This window comes from Misgurnus anguillicaudatus, chromosome 8, assembly GCF_027580225.2.
Source record: "Misgurnus anguillicaudatus chromosome 8, ASM2758022v2, whole genome shotgun sequence".
In the NCBI taxonomy this organism is placed as follows: domain Eukaryota; kingdom Metazoa; phylum Chordata; class Actinopteri; order Cypriniformes; family Cobitidae; genus Misgurnus; species Misgurnus anguillicaudatus.
In genome coordinates this window covers 29,920,044-29,930,690 of record NC_073344.2, presented here as the reverse complement: position 1 = coordinate 29,930,690, position 10,647 = coordinate 29,920,044, and the positions used below count along the sequence as shown (strand labels likewise).

The window sequence follows — 10,647 nt, the reverse complement described above, 5'->3', positions numbered from 1 at the left end:
AAAACTAAATCTAACATAGCTAGATTTAACAAAAGGCAAACATATTAAGATTGGAGATGATAGACAGAAAATAATATAATATTAATAAAAATGAATTATTGAAGCTAAATATAATGTATATAATAAAGTAAAATAATAAACGAATTATCAGAAAGATAGACAGATAAATACAGCAGACAGACTAATAGATCTCATCCTAATTACTGTACACTTTAAAAAATAAAGGCTCCTAAAAAGTGTGTTGTCGGGCTATATGGCTCCTCAAAAACCTTTAACATCCACAAAACATCTGTTGCAAATAAGGTTCTTTGTAGTTTCTATAAAAATGTTTTTAAAAACCTTTGACTGAAAGGTTGGTCACAAAATAATAGAAGAGAAAAAAAACATTGATCTATCTACTTAACTAATATTAATCTCAGTAACACTTAATTATTTTAAATTGTGTGTCTGTGTGGTAGAGATGGGCAAAGGTAGGCCTGATAACCCATGACTCTTTTGTCATTTGCTATATAACAATGCTGTAAAGGGCCATTGTAGTTTCCATGGCAACATGCCTATGACTAAAAATCAGGTTATGGGTGAGCAGGTGCATGAACATGCATGCTTGTATACATGTGCAGGTGTTAAAGTACTGTCTTATTTTATAACCCCACCAAGATCAAGTCTGACAGGATATATTTGCAACAGACACAAAAGACAGACAGTCACATGTAATGACAGTTGTGCACAGTTCTTTGATCTGAATTAATTTGATTGAAACTAATGCACTACATAGGCACTATATGTCTAAAGGATATTACTTTTTATACTTCTTCAGTTTCTTTTATTCATCGTTTGACCCATTGAGGATAATTTGTGGACACAATGTGAACAAATGAAAGGTAACAGCATATCTATATCTATGATTGACAGAATAATCAGCCTGTTAAGGCACTGCCTCTTCTTACCTGTATTTTGACTTCCCACCCTAACATTTGCAGTATGCCTGTGAGTTCAGTAATAACATAATGAGCTCAAATTACTCTGATAACCTAGTCAATGATGTCGGAAACGTTACTTTAGAAAAGTGAGTCATTTACACACATTTCAGCTCATATTTCATAATATTGCTTCACTTTTTTCTTCTGAGCCTGAATCAGATGTGATACAATATAATGATACTATACTGTATGACCAGAGCCGGCCCTAGACCTTTGGGGGCCCTAAGCAAAATTTGGTCGGGGGCCCCTTTGACCGTTTTAAGTAAGGCCTAAAGAAAAGCAATGACTACCTTATGACTATACTGCACATATTATATCTACTATGTTATTTTTTTTAAATGTGTCTAATAAATTATGTTTTAATTATTCTATGTATACTGTATGTTAAAGGGATACTTCACCGATTTAGCATTCAGCTTTGTATCTGTAGAAACCCGGCAGTATTACTGAATGACCATGTTTCCCTCGCTCATTTCCCCCTGAGAGGAGAGATATCTGCATTTTGGTTCTGCAAAAAAGTCCTCCGATGATGCAAAAATCGTCATATTACATCATCGGAGGACTTCCTTGCAGAACCAAAATGCAGACATCTCCCCCCTCAGGGGGAAACGAGCGAGGGAAACATGGTCATTCAGTAATACTGCCGGGTTTCTACAGATACAAAGCTGAATGCTAAATTGGTAAAGTATCCCTTTAATGTTCTTTTTTACATTGCTGGTCCTGAGTACGTATTTCGTTCTTATGTGGCAACATGTAGCCTACAGAATGACAATAAAAGACCTTGGGGTGGTCCCGGACAGGGAATATCTTAAGTCAGGACTCTGCCTTAGTGTAATTAGAAAACATAACTAATTTTAACAAAAATGCCTTACTAAAACATTATTTGTGTGGATTTTGAGTCAAAACAAAGGGCACTTGTGTATTTTAAGATATGTCAGTGCAAGCTTTTTTCAGTTTGGACAGCTCTTAGCCTACTTTTATTTTAGTCTAGGACTAGTTTAATTCCTGTCAGGGAAACTGCCCCCTTGAGTTCTTGATTTGAGTTCCATGTTTGATGTCTAACAGAAAAATATGATACCACTGACTGAACTGAATGGCAGTACAGTGCAACAAACACACACTGATGAACTTGCTGAATAAAAAGACTGATAAAGTGACTTTCACTGACCATCAAAGAAACATTTTTAATTGACACCAGAGTTTAAGAGGCACAAACAACTGCCTATATATATAATTTAAATGAAATAGAGTAAATAGAATAACATTTAAATAAAATATTATATAAAATAATGAATATAACACTTAAATGTTTACATTTTTCAAATAAACAAAATTAACAATAATATCTAAAACACCACAAACAAGGTTAATAGTACCTAACATTCGCTATAACAATATATTATCCCTTACTTAACTAGCATAACAAAAGTTAATAGGCTTGTTTGAGATGAGCTAAATCTGACAGAAACATAGGTTTGTGGATAATAATAACTAACTTGCAAATAATATTAATAATTGAAGATTAACAATTAACATTGCATTCATAACATTAATCTAACAAAGCTGGCTACTGTATGTCATATGCATTGATATAGTTTAAATATTAAACACTGAACAGTGACATTATACACTTTTGCAAAGGCTAGCAGGTGGTTTAACAACGGTGCACTGTCTGGGCATGTACCACGCATATACGCATGAGTTTGTTTACTCTTACACATAAAACACTTTAAATTCAGACGTTTAACAATATAATTACACTAATGTACGGTGGCCGTCAGGGGTCACTGCCTTGCAATGAAAGAAAACACATGCAAATAGAAAAAACACCAGCAAATCAAGAAAACATCTTCATCAGTTTGACAACACATGCGCTGCAGATATCGCAACACATCCAAATACAGAAACGCGTTGCAAATATCACAACACGACCAAAAACAGAAACGCGTTCCAAATCTCACAACACATCCAAATACAGAAACGCGTTGCAAATTCTTACAACACAACGGAAGTGTTTCAGGGGGGTCACAAAAAGTGATGCACCGGTCTGAGAAGTGTTTTCGGTTTACATTCAATTCGTCCGTGGAGCTTTTGTGAGTTTACATCGATCAAATGTAAGTTTTTCTTGTTTATTTTAATATCCTAATTGCATATTTTTTTAGCCTTTCTATTATTATTAGCCTATAGACTCAAATAACTTGACGAAATACATAATAAACTGTGAAACGTTGTGTTAGCTGGCTTAGTTACACAAATGTCACTAGATAGTGTTCTAGGAGGACAATAAATACCACATTCTTCATTAAAACAAGTAAAAATAACGTGTGTGTGTGTGTGTACACGTGTGTTTCTATGGGAGGTTTTTGTGCTAATAATAGCTTATTGAACGTCTAACCAAACGTCTTGTGTGTGTGTTTTGTTTTCGGGCAGCAAACATACTGTTTGTGGCTGTGTACGGTAGTGTTGATTCGGGTTGTTTTTCATATTTTGTTTGCACATTTGTCAGTTTTATATCATCTCTTTTATTGTGTCTCAGACTTGTTTATTTTATAGTGTGTGCTATGTGATTTTACGAATAGTTAACATAATTATTCTGTATTTTGTCTTTTTATTCTTCTAGGAAAGCTAGAGGACCTGTTTTAACATTGAGGGAATCCTGACCAGATGCATAGTGTGATATGGTAGCATGATTTAAATGAACTGCAAGAGCCTGTAGAGAGGGATAAAGTCTACTGAGAGGAACACAGTACAGAAAGGAGCCGGTTCCATTGTTAAAATGCCCACTTATACCAAACTGTTTCCACCTACATCCTCTGGCAATACATACAGAAGTGTAAGCTACAGGACGTAAAGATTGAGGAACCGTTTTATCCAGCAGCCCTCAGTGTTCAATATGTCAAAAACATTAATTAACCCCAATATCACTGTCATTATTTTAATCTCTACACAAACATTAGTTTAATACTGCAGGTTTTGATACACATAGTCATAGCGTAGTGGTTAGAGGGTTGGACTTGTAACCCGAAAGTTGCCAGTTCCAGTTTCCGTCTCTGCCGGCAGGTTGCGACTGTGATGTCCTTGAACAAGGCACATTAAACCCAATTGCTCCCCGGGCACTGAAGGAATAGCTGCCCACTGCTCCATGTGTGTTCACCATTTACTGGGATGGGTTAAATGCAGAGGTCACATTTTTGAGTATGCGCTGCATACTTGGCAAGCATGTCACACTTACACTGCACAGACAACATTATATTGTATAACAGGTTTCTTTCTAGTTTATTATTTTAATGACAACCACAGTTTAATGTAATGTGGCAATAAAAAGGAAGAATGTCATTGTACAGGTATCTATACATATGAAAATAAAGGCTTTAAACTTCAAATGCATTTTTCATTTGCATATTTAAGAGAGAATATTTAAAATAATTTCTTTGATTCCTTTAAAAACACTCTTTCATTTTATGGAAGAAAAAGAAACAGCAAGATTTATAATCTTAAAATGTAAGTAATTTGATAAAAATAGAAAATAACCTACCAAGGATGATAGAAAAGAAACAGTTTTGTTACTGTATTTGCATATAGCCATGGTATTTGTAGTAAACAAATAGGCAATCAATCAGCTTTACTGCAAGTTTTTTAACAGCATTGTCCTTTACGAGAAGTTCTAAGCAGGAACTAAAAAGAAGTATCAACATTGTAAGATGTTATAGTATTATTCATTCAAATAAAAGTCATACAGTACATGTCAAAGCGATAAGATTGATGTTCTGGTTGTAGTTAGCTTCACTACATTTAAGGTTTAGCTGGTTGAGGTGGCTAAATATGGAGCAGATTCCAGTAAGAAAATCAGGAGAGGAATCTTTGAACAAGATGTTTAATGTCAATCCAATTTATGCATCTTCATATGCAGCTGATATGGTATGAAATACAATGCAGTGGTCTACAAAGAATCAAGAGAAATAATTACAAATAATCACCATTCTCAGATTAACATTAACATTGTAAATCTGTATGTCCAGATTATCACCTACCAGCATCTAAAACTGTCAGAAGTTGAGCTACAAAACATAAGCTGTTACTAATGAAAAATACAAATTATGGCCCTGATGCTTAACTTTAACTTAAAATTGTGTTACAATTAGAAAACGTGTTATTTGTTATATGTTATGTTGTTTTAAGCTAGTAAACAAATGTTTTTGTTAATGCACTTTAATTTGTATTTAGTTTGCAGTAGAAATCTTGCTCTGGAATAGATACAATGATAGACCAGTCTGACACAAGCCCCAAGCTCAAATTTAAAGCTACCTAACAAAACTCTGGTTAATTTTGGTGCGTTAGTTTGTCAAATGTGAAAAGGAAGGCAGTGGTGTTCCTCTCAGTAGACTTTATCCCTCTCTACAGGCTCTTGCAGTTCATTTCTATCATGCTACCATATCACACTGCACCTGCTCAGGATGCTCTCAATGTAATAGCAGGTCCTTTAGCTTTCCTAGAAGAATAAAAATACAAAATACAGAATAATTATGTTAACTATTCGTAAAATCACATAGCACACAATATAAATGAAACAAGTTTCAGACATTAATAAAAGAGATGATATAAAACTGATAAATGTGTAAATAAAATATGAAAAACAACTTGAATTAACACTATTATATATAGTTATAAACAGTATGTTTGCTGCCTGAAAATAAAACACACACACACAAGACGTTTGGTTAGACATTCAATAAGCTATTATTAGCACAAAAACCTCCCATAGAAACACACGTGTACACACACACACACGTTATTTTTACTTGTTTTAATGAAGAAAGTGGTATTTATTGTCCTCCTAGAACACTATCTAGTGACATTTGTGTAACTAAGCGAGCTAACACAACGTTTCACAGTTTATTATGTATTTCGTCAAGTTATTTGAGTCTATAGGCTAATAATAATAGAAAGGCTAAAAAAAATATGCAATTAGGATATTAAAATAAACAAGAAAAACTTACATTTGATCGATGTAAACTCACAAAAGCTCCACGGACGAATTGAATGTAAACCGAAAACACTTCTCAGACCGGTGCATCACTTTTTGTGACCCCCCTGAAACACTTCCGTTGTGTTGTGAGATTTGGAACGCGTTTCTGTTTTTGGTCGTGTTGTAAGAATTTGCAACGCGTTTCTGTATTTGGATGTGTTGTGAGATTTGGAACGCGTTTCTGTTTTTGGTCGTGTTGTGATATTTGCAACGCGTTTCTGTATTTGGATGTGTTGCGATATCTGCAGCGCATGTGTTGTCAAACTGATGAAGATGTTTTCTTGATTTGCTGGTGTTTTTTCTATTTGCATGTGTTTTCTTTCATTGCAAGGCAGTGACCCCTGACGGCCACCGTACATAAATATGTAGAAATGACAATGGCATACGTGAAATATAAGCGTAAAAGAAGTAATTAACACTTTAAACCGTTCAAATATTAATTATTAAGCTTAATAAACCAATTCACGTTATGATGGCAAATATAAGAAAGAGAAGTCAAACAGAACACAGGTTTGGTCATTACCGAAGTCAAATAAGATCCACTTACTTCGCATTTACGCACAAACACATATAACATTAAAGAAATTGTGCTTAAAGCAACAGCAAAAGTTCGCGTCTGTATCAGAGATCCGGCTCAACTCAACTTTGCGTTCTGTGGGCGGGATTTTCGCCTGCACATAGATCGCGGGCACTGATTGGCTGCTGCGCTGTTTGCTGTGTGTCAATCAATCTCGGCAAGAAAGAGATCTTATTAGCGAACTTTCATAATAACTATAATAACAAGTAACAGCCTTTTTAACATTGCCATATTAATAAATAATGAATATTTATATTTATTTTATGTTACTTTTGATGAATGATTTTTTTTCAACCACTAGCTAAGTGACTTTAGGGGGCCCTCTGCTGGCCACGAGGCCCTTTGCAATTGCAAAGTTCGTTTAGTGGGTGGGCCGGCTCTGTGTATGACACAGTTTGAGTTTACTTAAATACTTGCATGTAAACTTTAATCTATCATGACAATCTGTATTTCATTGGAAAGGTCTAAAGAATGTAGTTTTCATATTTCAAAACATTTTAGCAGTAATAATAATAATGCAGTTATAGTAATTTATTAATTTGTGACAAGAGTATGCGGCGCACAGTTGACACCTAGTGGCCGTTGTTGGTAAAACCACAAATAGTGTAACACATACCCCATTTTTTGTGATAATTTTATGTATAAAATATCTAATTTATTGAATTATTTTTATTAATTACAATAAATGTAAACTGCTCTAACAATTTTTTTATATTTTCACCTCCAGACACTTCTATGAAAAACTTGAAAGTGTCTTTTTTAAAACAAGACCAAAATTAGGCTTCTAGACCAAAGAAAATGCCAGAGATTTATTAATTTGAAGGTGTACATCACCTTTTCACCCCCCCCCCCCCCACTCAATTCAAAAAGTGCTGCGCCAGTTAAGGGGTTAAAAATACAACAACAGTTACACTTAACATTTAGTAACATCAACCTTCCAGTTTATTTTTTATTTTTGATAAATTATCTTTTTCAAATCCAAGATAGCTTGATAAACAAAAGAGTCTCTTCAGTTTGATGTTAATAATGCTGCACTTAATGTAAACGCGTGGTCTGAAGAATGTAGTTTTCATGTTTCAAAACATTTTAGCAGTAATAAAAAAATGCAGTGACAGTAATTTATTAATTTGTGACAAGAGTATGCAGCAAACAGTTGACACCTAGTGGCCGTTGTTGGTAAATTATCTTTTTCAAATCTAAGATAGCTTGATACACAATAAAGTTTGATGTTAATAATGCTGCACTTATAATGTAAACTCGCGGTGTCCTATGTTTATGCATGCTTGTCTGATCCATAGGGTGTCACATTGGTCATTATGGGTCAGTTTTAATTCAGGACTAGGCCTTAGTTACATTTTACAAACACACCTTACAAAAAACAGTTCTGAGGCGGACACTACTTGAGTTTTTTAAGTACATTTTCCAAGCATCTGTGCCCTATCAGAGTGTTTGTCTTGGGAAAAAATGTAATATACTTTACTAAAAAATGTTCATTATATTCTAAAGCATAGAATCATACGGTGTATTCCTTTTATATTGCATATTAAAATCAATTTAATACATAATTACATAAAAATTGTGTACTTTTACTTTTCTTGAGTAAAAGTACTAGAGTACTTTTTACTTAAGTAAAAGTAAGCAAATTATTAGATGTTTAATGTACTTAAATATTAAATATAAACCAAAAGCTTGAAATTATGAAATGTAGTTTAGTAATAATTATGATAATATGCTTTGGAATTTATATGTTTTCCAAAGAAAAACACTGATAAAATGAATACATAAAAATGTACTTTTATGTAGAAAGTAAAAATACTTAAGTAGTGTCCGTTTCTGCTGGTGTGCATCTTGAGATAAAACAATGGCACTGATGTATGTTAAGATATGTCAGTACAAGGTGTTTTTAAATTAAGGCAGCTCAAACATGCATTTAAGTCTGGGACTAAGATAAACCCTGTCGGGGAAACCGCCGCTTTATGTTTCAACAGCGTGGTCACAATTTCATAAGCCTTCAAAGAACATTAAAAACTGTTTGAGATTATTTGATAGTGCAGCTATTGACAAATAAAAGTATATAGTATGCAAACATCAGATCAGTATTTGAAATGAGTAGTATATCCAAAATTAGCCCATATTTTACCCACCCACCTCAAGCCGTCCTTATGTTAACCTACATTTTTATCTAGTTGTATATGACTTTCTTCTCTCAACCAAAAACAGTCCTGGCTCTTTGAGCTTTGTAAACGCATTAGATAGTGCCCCACTTCTTAAGATCTAAAAAGCACATCCATCCATCCATCCATCCATCCATTAAAAACTAATCCAATTCAATTTAATTTCTATAGCTCTTTTCACAATTGTTAATTGTTTCAAAGCAGCTTTAAATTAATAGATGCAGGAGAAAACACAGAAAAATTGATGGACAACATAAGAGTCCAGCGGCAACATAAACTGTATACTAGCGAGTGTAGTAATAATGTAACGTATAGAAAAGGGTGCTAAGTTTAGCCAATGTAAGCTGACTCCCAAGGGGTTTAAAAACCTATAGGACGAAAACCCTCCTGGCTTTTCTTAGTCAGGAGGGAAAAAAATTCTAGAAGGGGAAAAAAGCCAGACATATAGCTGATCTAAAAAGGATATATTAGATACTAATCCATGTAGTTATTAAAGTAAATGTCTTTTGTTGTGAAGCGATGGGTTTTTATAATTTTGAAGGGTCTCTCCTAAACACGCATATACAGTATGTAGTTTATAAAGTCTAAAATGTAAATGTTTTTAAGAGTGATTACAATATGGGCAAATTTTCACTTTAGAGTAAACTATTCATTAAAGTCTGCAAAAAACGTGAAAAATACTGCTTTTGCCAAGATTTCTCAGTATGCATCTGATGGACACTTTTCTATCTAATGAGGTGGCCAAAATCAAAAGTTAATAAATTAAAAATACAGATACAGCTAAGTGACATGTTTTGTGAAGGCAAAGTGATGTAACTCAGTGGTTCTCAAACTTTTTCCGCGTGCGGCCCCCCCCTTGTGTACGACACAATTCCTTTGCGGCCCCCCAAAGAAAATGTACCACAAAAAATGTTCTAAAATGTAACATTTTAATTAAACAAAACATATTAAGTTATACAAAGTAGTGCTGTTGGTTAGTAACCTTATTTTTTTACGTTTAATTACACAGAATTCATGATAAATTAATGTATTTTATAAAATGTCATAAAACTGGGGCCCCCCTGGCACCATCTCGCAGCCCCCAGTTTGAGAACCACTGATGTAACTAAGTACCAAGACATTGCTCATGGTTAAATAACAAAACCTAATGAACATCCGGGTCACATGACAGTGAAAATATGATGTAGTATGTCCAGAACATGTGCACTCACACACTTTATAAAATGTATTGTTTTAACAGTCAAGAAGTATATACTTTGTTATGTTGCACATACTGTCATGCCCCTAGTACATAATTTCAGTCCCAGATATGTGTGGTCTTATGGCAGTGGTTCTCAAACTTTTCAGCGTGTGCCACCCTTGTGTAGGGTACATCCCTTGGTCCCACCAAAGAAAATGCATGACATAAAACTTAGAATTTGAATTTAAAAAATAATTATACAATTTAGTGCATTTGGTTGGTAGCTTTATTAGAGTTTTTTCACACAGAATTGAAATTAATGGTTACCATCTTGCGCCCCCAGTTTGAGAACCACTGTCTTTTGGTAAGATCAGCCAATCAATGTTCTTGTCAAGTCATTTTCCTGTTGCTCCATGTGATGAAAAATCACATGACACAGAGATCATGTGATAAAGGAAGAAAATGCATATAGATGGTAATTGCAAGCAACGATCAATAAAAGTCCTACAACAAGCATGCGCATCATGTTTGCCCGTATTTGTTTGTTTCTAGCTGGATTGTTTATAAGTGTGTAATGTATGTTACAGCAACTATGTATGGAAGTGTCACCTAATTTACAGTATAACTACATAATATATAACCCAAAATTGTAGATAAAATAAAAATTTAACATAGGATATATATATAGGTCATTTCATTGTGAATTCATG

The 10,647-nt window shown here is 34.0% G+C and overlaps 1 long non-coding RNA gene across 1 annotated transcript; it reads left to right on the top strand.

Moving 5' to 3' along the window:
* The first annotated feature begins 2,736 nt into the window (after positions 1–2,736).
* LOC141365831 (uncharacterized) lies at positions 2,737–4,363 on the top strand. Its single transcript, XR_012370805.1, has 2 exons — positions 2,737–3,094; positions 3,601–4,363. It is a non-coding gene; the product is annotated as an uncharacterized lncRNA (long non-coding RNA).
* Positions 4,364–10,647: the final 6,284 nt, after the last annotated feature.